The sequence below is a fragment of the Eschrichtius robustus genome, chromosome 15 (genome assembly GCF_028021215.1).
Source record: "Eschrichtius robustus isolate mEscRob2 chromosome 15, mEscRob2.pri, whole genome shotgun sequence".
Taxonomy (NCBI): Eukaryota; Metazoa; Chordata; class Mammalia; order Artiodactyla; family Eschrichtiidae; genus Eschrichtius; species Eschrichtius robustus.
In genome coordinates, this window is record NC_090838.1 from 72,001,767 (window position 1) to 72,014,829 (window position 13,063).

The following is a 13,063-nucleotide window of genomic DNA, read 5'->3' on the forward strand; positions in this document are numbered from 1 at the left end:
TTCTTCCTCCTACTGCAAAACCCCATGTAGCAGTCCTCCTGAATAAAGTCTGCTTTACTGTTCTTTAACAAGCATCATGAATAATTTTTTCCTGAACTAGTATCACATGCAGGATAAGGTAAGGCTACATCATACAGGACTTTTGCAACACTGTAGAGCAGGGGGTATTACCATCTAGGAAAGGATCTAATAGAACTAGGCAAAGGATTTGAAGTATGGGAGTCATACGGGTCTTACTTTTTTATATTGTGCAAATACATGTGCAGATCTCTTGACCAAGAAAAACAGGTCATTCTGGCTTGAAAGCAAAGAATGAGTTAAACAAGGGTTAAAATGAGAGCAGTAAAAACAGTTAGAAAGTATGCAGATCAGTGATTATGAGTGTCTGAAATGGAAGGAGGAGTGGAGGGGCTAGCATTGTGGGCATGATTTAAAAATTTTTTTTCAAGAAATAGTGCTGGATTTTATCTAGTACATGCTACAGAGGTATGTAGGATGAGTCTTGAGTTTCTGGCTCAAATGCTACTTGGATGGAAGCACATTAATAGTGATTATGATGACAGGAACAGGCACAGATTGGGCAGAGAACATATAGTCAATTTTGGACATGTTGAGTGCTATGTCTACCATGGTCACATATTCAACAGGTGGTTGTATATTCAAGTTTGAAGGCCAGGTTTGAAGATGTATATTTTTAAGTCATTTCACCTAGGTGAGTTTTTAAACCATGAAAGTGAGTGAATTTGACCAGGAGAATAAGTGGAGCAAAAAGAAACATGGGTAGAAAAAATGTGGGGAAAAAAAATGGTTTTGTGTTAAAACTTAAAGGAAGTAGTTTGTGTCCCTTAATCCATACCCTTATCTTGACCTTCCCCCCTTCCTTCTCCCCACTGGGAACCACTAGTTTTTTTCTCTATATCTGTGAGTCTGTTTCTGTTTTGTTATATACATTTGTTTGTTTTATAAAATAAATGAGAAACAAAGGTATATTGTACAGCACACGGAAATATAGCCATTATTTTGTAATAACTTTAAGTGGAGTAAAAACTATAAAAATATTGAGTCACTCGGTTTTATAGGTTGAAACTAATACAATGTTGTAAATCAACTATACTTGAAAAAAAAGAAACATAAAGGAAGGACTAATTTTGCAGCTGTAGTTTATGTAAACTATGCTAGGAAAAAAGAATGGTGTAAGGAATCATGCAGTTGACAGTTTAACCTGATCACAGTCCCTGAAAATATTTCAATTTCTAAAAATCAATATATCGTAGAATTTCCCCAAATGCACTTTCAGTGTGCATTAACATTAATTCAGTTAAGTCTTGCAGTTATAACCCGCATCAAAATGACCCAAGAAGAAATTAGACAAGTGAAATTTCTATTATACGTAGTGTTAAGTAGGAACTGTCTTTTCTTTATGTACTCATTATCTCACATTGTTTTAAAACCAGTTAGGCCAATTAAATGAAGATCTTTCTGTTAATGCAAACAGAAAGACAAGTATTCTCCTTTTTACTGATCATAGGACCTTATTGGTCTTTAAACTGGCATGGAAAAAAGAGGCAGTTGAATCTGTTTGCCAATATCAACATTAATTATGTCAAAATCAGATGGATTGTATTCACCATAAGAAATTGATCTTTCTTAAATAATTCTACATAGCAGGACAAAACATGCAACAATGATGGTGTTCTGTAAGCTACAGGCAGGTTTTTCAATATATACAGCAGTGTGCTGGCATATTTTCTAAAGATTTTGCAGACCCAAAACACTCATATGGCACAAACATTTGCAGTCATGTATATAAATATTGAGATCAACCTGGTAAAGATAATATACTTCTTTCTTGTCTCAAATGTTCTAAATTAGAGCAGTCAAACAATGTTAGCTGGGAGGCCAGCTACTTCAAAATAGCACCTGCATACCTTGCTTGATGCTTGGTAACTTTCATTTTATTTGGTATAATTGAATCTGGCTAAGAAAAGCATAATCACCACTACCATAAGCACTTAATACAATTTTAATTATGGAAGGTAGTCTCCTCCAATCTTCACATGAGTTTACTCATTTAATTCTCACAGCAACTCTATGATTTAAATGAGGTTGTTATCAACATTTGTGAAGATAAGGGTGTATAGAAGGTATAAATACTTTGTTCACATGTTTGCCAAGTATCAAATATCTAGTAAATAGGAAAAGTGGGCTTTATGCTCCGTGGCATGTTTGCATGGTTCATACTTTTAATCACTGTCTCTCACCACACTAATACTGCCTCTCACCTTACTATAAAGACTTCTTAAAATTATAGAATCAGGGACAGGGAACAACAGGATTCAGATAGGTCACAGGCAGAAGAATGTCAGACCAGCAAAGATTGGGTTAGAATGTTACAAGATTTTCATCTACTTGGAGAGAGGAAATTAATTCCTTTCTTCAAGGAGGTATTCATTATCAGGAAAATGGAGACAGTTCATTTAATCCTTGCCTTTGAATGAGGAGGCAAAATTCAGTGGAATAAAGGAATTTCAACCATGGCTATTTCAAAAGTCTGTGAATAATGCTGATGGGTAGTTTGGGGCAGGTGAGCTTAGCAATCAGATGTCTCAGAGCCGTAAAGAATATCATGTAGTCTTCAAGTAATGTAACTTCCAGTTTTCTATGACTTTAGACTAGAAACAAGTATAACTTGCCAATTTATTTATAGACATGGAACTTACTGATTGTTTATGCAGATGTGAAAATAAATGAAATCCATCTAAAAGAGTACAAACAGAGGCTATTTATTCAGAGCTTGTTATAACATGGGAGTTAGCCACCATCACTTGCATTTGGCAGAGACTCAAAGAAAGGCAGAGGAGTGGGAAAGCTTCATAGTGAAAAATAGAAGGAAGCCACCATTGGTTATGTCTATGCTCTGATTGGAGGTTGTTGGCATGATGATGCTGGGGGCAGGCTAACTAGAAGTACCATTTTATATGATTGTTTGGAAATCATACTTGTCTTTTATCTGGTTTGTCCTGAGTTGGGAACAGGGGCAAAAGTGAAAAAGCTGACCGTCGTTGACCAAGTTCTGAATGTTCTGGGAAGATTGATTCAGAGGTTGTAGGTCAGAGTTCTATTAGTATATTTGGTCTGGTCATTGTTTGTATATTCAGTATCACAGACAAATTTTAAGTAGAAAATTGGGCAGACTTCAGATCTGTGTGGAAAATTTCTTCAGAGGTAAGAATGGTTACAGTGTAAGTGTAATGAGGAAAAGGCCAAGATCTAACTATTTAGGCACATAAAGCAAGAAGACACAAGATTTGTTCTCTTCGTGCATTTACAAAAATACAAGGTATAGAAGTCAGGATCTGGATGGAGCTGTGGTGTTAGCTACTGCCAACAGATGTCCCATCATGGGGCAGTGGTAGGTGTAGACCCAGGTGCTGGTTGTTCTCAGGAGTATTATCTTATCCTCTTTCCATGTGAGGTAATCCTAGCTATCAGTCTATTCTGGGAAGGATATAAAATATAGGAATAGATTACAATGATAGGAATGGCTCTTAACAGAATTTTCATGAAACCAAAGATTAAATAGTCATTGGCAAAGTTAAAAATACATTAATTAGTATGAAAGAAGAATGTTAAGCAATCAAAAGTGTGGTGGGGTGGGTTTGTGTGAGGTAGTAGTGGACTTGAGAGTTAGGGTATCAGAGAGCTACGGTAAGCCAAGTAGATGGTGGATAGTAAGAAATTTGGGAGGAACTAAGTAGGGCTCCCATTAAACCTTTAATAACCCACATATTTCCCTTTCACATAAATGAAGAGGACATTTAAAGGAGTAAAACAACATAAGCAGCCATGTTTGGGGGCATAGCACATGTTGAAAAAGACAAAGACGTTGTTACCATGGTTTTCAATAGACAGTTATTAAACACCCAGCTAAAGAGATCCATATAGATATTATCTATTTCTTCTAAGAAGCTGAGGAGCTATACATTAATACTTACGGGAGGTACAATAAATAATAAGAACACTGATCATTCACTCATTCATTCATTATTTTTCTGTAAAGTAGGTTACTAATAGCACCTACCTCATAGAATTTTTGTGACCTTTCAATGAATTAATTATGTGAATTTCCAAAGAGTGTCTTACACAGAGAAAAATGCTGTAAAGCACCAGCTATTATTATTATTTTTATAATAATAATAATATTTATTATTATCATTACTATTCAACAAACTTTGAGAATTGTACAAAAGACCAAAGAAACAAAAAGAAATAAGACATAGGCCCAACCAGAAAGAGAATGAGGCATATAATCAAATCATTACAATACAACTTAAGTGCCATGATTAGTGTTATATACAATGCACCATGGAAACAGAGAGGAGAAAGTCACAATTGGAATACTAAGCCTGGAGCTGGGACACTCTACTGGTGAAATTCTATTAACATCAAAATCATAATTTTGCTTTTCGTTATAAGTGTTCCAGATGGCAGGTGATTAAACTTGACCTGAGTGAACTTTCAAAAAGATGAATTCTGTTATAAGAGACGAGTGAAGGATTTGCTTTTTAAATTTCTAATTTAGAAGCTCTTTAATTTCACATAATTTAAGTCAAACTACTTTAAATTGAGACATGTCTCAGTAGGGCTGGTCTGTATTCATTGATTATTTGCATATGTAATTCAAATTACTTATCTTAGTTACTGCTCCTGGAGATGAAATTAAGTAAAAACAACATTACTATTATTTATTAAGCATAAATATATCACTATAGCCTCTAAATACTCTTATCGTAAGTGTATCATTAATTCCATTTAATAAATTAAGAAGTTTTATATCAAAAGATTGAGTAACTTCCCCCCAAACATTTGTCAATATTTTATTTAAACTCAGGTATATCTAATCTGAAGATAAAATTTTGGAATGATTTTTAAAATTCATGCTGCTTCCTATAACATAAACATCAATAATTATTGTCTAAATTAATACGAATACATATTTATAAAGTTCTTATCTATGGTATTTAGTCATAATATCATGATACACGTTTCCATACAATCTATTCTCTCTCTCTCTCTGTATATATATATGTGTGTGTATACATATATGTGTGTGTGTGTGTATATATATATATATATACCATTAACACATGTTTCCTTAAATAGATTAAAATTACTTGTTTGCAAGCATCTCTAAGCTTTTTTATTGATGTAGAGTTGAAGTACAATATTATACAAATTTCTGGTGTACAACATACTGATTTACAAAATTTTCAGGTTATATTCCATTTATAGTTATTATAAAATATTGGCTATATTCCCTGTGCTGAACTGTATATCCTTGTAGCTTATTTAATTTTTACATAGTATTTTGTACCTCTTAATCCCTTACTTCTGTCTTGCTTCTCTCTCCATCCCTCTCCACACTGGTGACCATTACTTTGTTCTCTATACCTGAGTCAGGTTCTTTTTTGTTATACTCACTAAATTATTTTATTTTTTAGATCTCACATATATGTGATATAATACATTACTTATCTTCCTCTGTCTGACTTATTTCACTTAGTATAATACCTTCCAAGTCCATCCATGTTGTTGCAAATGGCAAAATTTCATTCTTTTTTTATGACTGAGAAGTGTTTTCATTGTATGTGTATATATACATATATATATATGTATATATACACCACATCTTCTCTGATTTTTTTAACCGAGATAATGGTAAAGAAGATATAACGTTGTATTAAAAATACATGACTAGATTGAGTGAATGCAAGGGAGGAGGATAATATAAGAAATCCTCATATCAAAGAACAAAAACAAAATTGACCATATTAACAATGCAGAAAAAAATTCTTCTTGATAAAATAAACACCAATTCTTTTTTAAAAAAAAATTTTGGAGTATAGTTGATTTACAATGTTGTGTTTGTTTCAGTTGTACAGCAAAGTGAATCAATCATATATATATATATATATATATATATATATATATATATACACACACACTTTTTTAGATTCCTTTCCCATATAGACATGACAGATACTGAGTAGAGTTTTCTTGTGCTGTACAGGTTCTTATTAGTTATTTATTTTATATATAATAGTGTGTGTACATCAATCTCAATCTTCCAGTTTCCCCCCCCCCAACCTCCTTGTAACCATAAGTTTTTTTTTTGCATCTGTATCTCTATTTCTGTTTTGTAGATAAGCTCATTTGTACCCTATTTTTAGATTCCACATATAAGCCATATCATATCATATTTGTCTTTCTCTGTCTGACTTACTTCACTCAGTATGACAATCTCTAGGTCCATCCATGCTGCTGCCAATGGCATTATTTCATTTTTTTTATGACTGAGTAATATTCCATTGTATATATGTACCACACCTCCTTTATCCATTCCTCTTTTGGTGGACATTTAGGTTGCTTCCATGTCCTGGCTATTGTAAATAGAGCTGCAATGAACATTGGGGTGCATGTATCTTTTTGAATTATGGTTTCCTCTGATATATGCCCAGGAGTGGGATTGCTGGATCATATGGTAGCTCTATTTTTAGTTTCTTAAGGAGCCTCTATACTGTTCTCCGTAGTGGCTATACCAGTTTACATTACCACCAACATTATAGGAGGGTTCGCTTTTCTCCACACCCTCTACAGCATTAATTGTTTGTAGCCTTTTTGATAATGGCCATTCTGACAAGTGTGAGGTGATATCTCATTGTAGTTTTGATTTGCATTTCTCTAATAATTAGCAATGTTGAGTATCTTTTCATGTGCTTTTTACCCAAAACCACCAATTCTTGATACAAATATAAGCAACTAAGTATAGAATAAAACTTCCTTTGTCTGATAAAATATATTTATCATAATCTATAGCAAAAGAATATTTAGTGAAAATATAAGAAATATTCATTTTAAAATCAAGAATAAGTTAAGAATGCTATTATCATTATTTCCATTAAACATTTTACAGGAGGTCTAGTAGTTAATTTACCAAGTACTGTGATAAAATATTCAAAAAGAAAATTATATCAAGATAAAGAATAAGATGTCATCAATATTGTAATTGCATCGGTTTCCCTGAAATTGATTTATTGAATAAATGCAATTCTTATCAAAATTGAAACATTTTTATGAAACTTGACAAGCTACTTCTCAATTAATATTGACTAACAAAATTTGTATGGATTTTCATGGAGGAAATATAGAACCCTATGAACTAGGAGAACAGAATCAAGAGCCCAGAAACTTATCTATGCATATCTGGGAGCATGATATGTAATAGAAGATACATAACACTAGAAAAAATTAAACTGTTTCCTCACAGAAATTATAATATTTCCAGGTAGACCAAAAAAAATTTTAAAAACAGGAATATCTTATAAATGTTAAACAAGACATAAAAATCCCAAAAGAAAATGGGCTAATTTTAATAAAAAAGTTTTCCTAGATGTTAAAAGATATCTTGAAAAATTACAAACACAAACCACAAGCTAGGATAAGAAATATGAGACCCATATAAGTAAAAAAGAGTTAATACCCATAAAATACACACACACACACACACACACACACACACACATATAGAGAGAGAGAGAAAGAGAGAGAGAGAGAGGGAGAGAGAGAGAGAGAGAGAACATTAATATCTTTTCAAAGTGGAACAAAAAAGCTCAGTAGAAATTGAACAAAAGACATCAATAGGCTTTTCACAGAAAGGACATAGAAATGACCAATAAAGATGAAAATACTTAAAACATTAGTGTTCAGGAAATCCATACTAAAGCTCACTGCATTCCATTTAATGGAAACCAGACTGGCAAAAATTAAAAGGTCATCAAGTTTTGGAGAGTGCTTAGACTAGTAATAAGAATTTCTATCTACTGCTGGAGAATATGTAAGGTTATATAGCACTTTTGGAAAACAGGCATTATCTAGTACAATTGAAGTTGTACAAATCCTAAAATCTCAGCACTTCCTTCTAGGAGTGTAGCCCTCAGAAACTCTATCATATGTGCACTAAGAAGCATACATATGAATGAAAAGTGCAGCAATGCTTGAGTAGCAAAACACTAGAAATAATGCAGATATCCATCAACAAGGAGAATGGACAAAAAAAAAGTAGTTTTCAATGGAACACTATGCAATAGACTAAGTAATGAAATAACAACAAATTCATAAACTTTAATGAACTTCAGAAATATGATGATTTGTAAAACAAGGAAGCCACAGAAGAATGTGTTTTAATCTAATTTACATAAAGTTAAAAATGTCAACGTAGTTTTAAGGATGATACATACATGTAAAAAATCAGGGAATTATGTAAAAAACTACACAGAAAAGCAGGAAAATATAAGCATACAATTCAGGAGAGTCTTTGGTTTCCGTTCTGGAGGAGAAGGGGAATACATCATGAGATATGCAATCAGAGAGAGAGAGACTCAGAGTATTTCAATTTAATTGATAATATTTAATTTCTTAAGTTGAGTGATATGTCTTAGGTGTTCATTTTATTAATCTTTCTACTTTATGTCATAATATTTTTATATATTCAATATTTCATAATAAATAAAGAAGCAATTTGAGCATTTAAAGACTTCTGAGATATATTATCAAATGCAGTAATAAGAAGACAAAAGCAAGAACAAGTACAGACCTGGGTATATAAAATGCTGCTATTTTTGTAAAAAAATACTACATAGGATATTTCCTCATATATTTAAAGAAATTAACTCTAGAACTAATAGGCAAAAACATATTCCTATATCTCTTGAAATTGGGTAGCAAATGGACAAGAGATTTAGAACCAGAGAGGTTAAAAACCTTTCTCAAAGTCCCAAAATGCTGGCAGAGTCAGGCCTAATTTCATTCCTTCCTTTAGCAATTACTTGCTGAGTACCAGTTCTGTGTCAGGAATTGGTCAGGCAGTTTGGATGTATTAGAGAACAAAATGAAGAACTCTGTCTTTGTTTAATCAAATTCTAGCTGGAGGAGATGAGAATAAAAAATAAACACAATTCATAAATAAACAAGTAATATATCATGTTAGATATATGTTAGAATGTGATAAATGCCGAGCATATGATGACAGGGTAGAACAGCGTTGGACATAGTGAGGCCTGGGAGGGGGAGGGCAGTGTTAGCTTGCAGAGTTAAATAGAGCAGTCAGGGCAGGTCTCATCAAAAGGGTGAGGATTGAGAAAAGCCTTGAAGGAAGGAAGGAAGTGAGCTAAGCTAAGCATGTATCTAAAGAAAGAATATACCGGGCAGCTAAAGCAGGCCTTAAGGAGCAGATGCAACATGCAAGCTGATGAAGTCAAGTTTGCTGATTTAAAAAGTTTCATCATTGTCATTACTATGCTCCACTGATTACTCTGAGTTTTACTGTTTCTCACACTGGCATGGATTGTTAGACACAGCTTGTGTGAATAGAAACAAATTTTTCCTTTTAGAAATATCAACTAATTTGTAATTTAATATTTTAAATCAGTTGTGTATGGTCCTAAAATGGGAATAAATTTGTATTACACTATGGGGTCAACCCACAGAAATATCATGAAAGACTTGAGCAAGGATGATGTGCAGAGACTTAAAGCCTTTCCCACCTTTCCTATCATGGGGCACATATAAAACTCACTTGTTTCCAAAAACTGAATACATTAAATCCAGAATAAAGGAAATAGAAGAAACAATACTGCCTAGGCTTGCATCATTGTTTTCTCTAGGGTATTTGTAAGACAATGGTGGGAAGCTTTCTCTAAAACCTTCTCTTTTCAAGGAGAGTTTCTCAAAGAAAAATATCTTTTTGGGTTTTAAAAAATATATATCAGCCTATAAAGAAGAAATATAGCAGTCAATATTAAAAATGTAACATGATGTTAAAGGAGAAGAAAAACCCGCCCACAGTCTACCTGGGGGATTTGTAGAGGAAAAAGGAAAAAGAACAAGCATTGCAACTGTTATCCTCCCAAAATAAGCTGCTGTAAGGACTTGTTGTTTTAATCTTCTCTTTATGTACCACTAGTTTTCTTGACCTAGCAAAAGTCATTCAGTATGTGTTCATATATCTGTGAAAACAAAGGACAATGACCCCATCTCTCTGTGGATCCTTTGGGATAATTTAGTGACTTTAATATCTAATACCAACTTACTATTATGCCCATTGCCTTTGTTCTCAAAATTCTCACCACTACCTAATAATAGACAAAATGACAGTCATGTCTATAGCCACTTGCAACAAAAGACTCTCAGTAGTGTCGTATTGCAATATAATGAAGAGAAATTACAAATGAGTAGAGAGGCAGCAACTACCCAGAGACAATCTGAGGACTGAATGAAAAGAACAGTCTTGATGATGTCCTTATAAATGTGCCACCAGGCTAACGGGAGAGAAAGCATGCTTCCTAGTTAATTTTCCATATTAGTGTAATGAGAAGAAATAGATAAACTGCCAGAGAGTTCATTTGTCTAATGTTTCAGCCAGCAGACATGGCACACCTCCCACTTAAAGGGGTTAAAGGTGGACGAAAAATATATATAATTCTAAGCTGCTTGTTTTGACCTTAACAAATCAGGGCCACTATGGATAGTGGTTTGAGGATGACACCAGTCATTTATAGTTCATTTCTCCTACCAGATTCTGATTTTTACAAAATATTTCATTTTAGTAAACTGCTGGCTGAATTACACCTACAGGATCAAGGCTAGCCTTGTACTTCCCATTACTATGGATAGTTCCCTGAGCAGTCAAATAAATATGTTTTTGTAGATGCTCATTCAGCTGTTTTCTGAATAGTGTGTATTCATTATTCAAACCATATAGCAACTAGTCAACCTAAAGACCAACTTCTCTTAGAATTTTGACAAGGAACAAATGAATAAAATATAAGTATGTAGTAAATACTTTTCTTTGTTTATAGACTAGAAAAACTGCTGATCCCTAGCACAACTGCCTCATATTGTAGCCATAGAATGACTGGTTAAAGGACTGCGCTTATTAGGTCTAAACATTACAGATCCACTGGGAATACAATATTGGTTGTAAAGTATTTATATGTCATAGTTTTCTAAAATGCTCTACAATCATTAGCTACTCCTGACAACAACTCTATGAAAACAGCTCTATGTGAGGTGGGTTACTATCTGCTCAGTTCTACTTTGGGGAGTCTGGTGTGGATAGTATCTGTCCGAAAATTACCCAGGGCAATAATTCACAACAGGAGTTGGGCTGACATAAAGATATACTGTTACTATATCCACAGTCAATTCATTGACCAAGCTCCTCATTTGAGAAAACAGTCATTGCTTCTTGTTCATTTTGTTCCTTAAAACACTGAAATCCCAAGACTATTTCAGACAACTCTCTCTTTGTAATAATCATAAGAATTTAAAGATATTGATTATCTATAAATGGATTACCTTTTACTGATTATCCACCATGACCATGACTAATATGCTTGGTGTAATGGAAAGAAGAGAGGATTTGGAATAAAGCCTAGCTCTGCCATTAATTAAAGAGATTTTGTCAAGTAACTTCACTTCCTTTTGTTCATCTGAAAGATAAAAGATTTTGAACAACTGATTTCTAAGGTCCCTTCTGGCATTAAAAGCCAGTCATTTTATATCCTTTATGTTCATATAATGGCAAATTCTATGATTACATTCATTTTTTCCTGATTACGTTCTGGAAAAACATCTGAGACTATCTAATACATTAACCGATATTTCAGTGATTGCCTTTTTGGAAAATCATTGTATGTGGGCTGACGGTGTCCCTGGTCTTAAAGGACTGGGTTAATGTAACAAATTCATATCAACAGGAGAGATGAGATGGAGGTACAGGTAGATGACAAGGAACTGTGAGTAAATGCATGACCCATTGTGCACGTGAATGAAATCTATCAAATTTACTCTCAGTGGAAGAAAAATGGAGGAATACTCTTACACTAATTACATTTCAAAACCATATGTAAATAGTCCAAAATTGTTTTCAGCTCACTTTATTTAGCATAAACAGTTGGAATGTGGTCATGCTTAAACATCACATGTCCTTGTCTAACAACCCTGAAATAATTCACACTAATTTGATGCCTTGGGCTGTTGCTAAGCTTTCAAGCAATGGAGGGTAAAATGCCAAAATCTTTGAGCAAGGTATTAGAAGTTTTAAATGGTCATTAACACTTGAGTGAGAATTAATTTCTGTGGTTTACTAATCAGACTGTAAAGGAATAGGACATAAACATGTGATGGTGTGGTAGACAATACAGTACAATGTTTACAACTAGAGTAATTTAGGGAGGGCAGGTATGGATAACAAGAAAGAATGGGTTGCTGTTGAGGAAGTGATTCCAGAATCCTCAGATTGATGCCAAAAGAAGAAAGGAGCATAGAAAGATAGAATAACTTTCAGTATCCTTTTGTACTTTTCACTATTGCCTCTGGTTGATCTTGGCTTCATCAAATCTTATGTGGAAAATTAAATTATTGGTACTGATTCTTCACTTTCCTATTTGAAAGTGGGTATCCACATCCTTACCATGTCATCATGGTGAAATTCCACATACTTTTACTTTGGGCTTGGCTATGTGACTTTCTTTGGTCAATGGAATGTTTGTTAGTGGATGTGATGCTAACAGAGGCTTGAATTATGATTGCTTATTTTGACTTGCCTTTTATATTTGATAATTTGCCATGAGGAAAATATACACCAGATAGCAACAGACCAAAGAAGAACGAGAGGCATATAGACACAAGCTTCAGCTTTCAGTTAAGCCCAGCTAACCCACAGTCCGAAACAGTGCCATAAAGCTGCACAGCTGAACCCAGCCTGTGTTATTAGCAGGGCTGCAGTTGTCCTACAAACCCAGAGTAAGAAAATTCTTACTGTTATAAAACACCAAGTTTTAGGGTCTTTTTTTCACAAGATCAGTATATTGAACAATAATACTAAACCATGCTTTAGTAATGCCTTCTCACTTTTTCAGAAAACTCTTTTCTTGTTTATTTCTTGAATATCAAAACAATACATAATCAATGCAAAAAATTTAGAAAGTAACTTTGTATATTT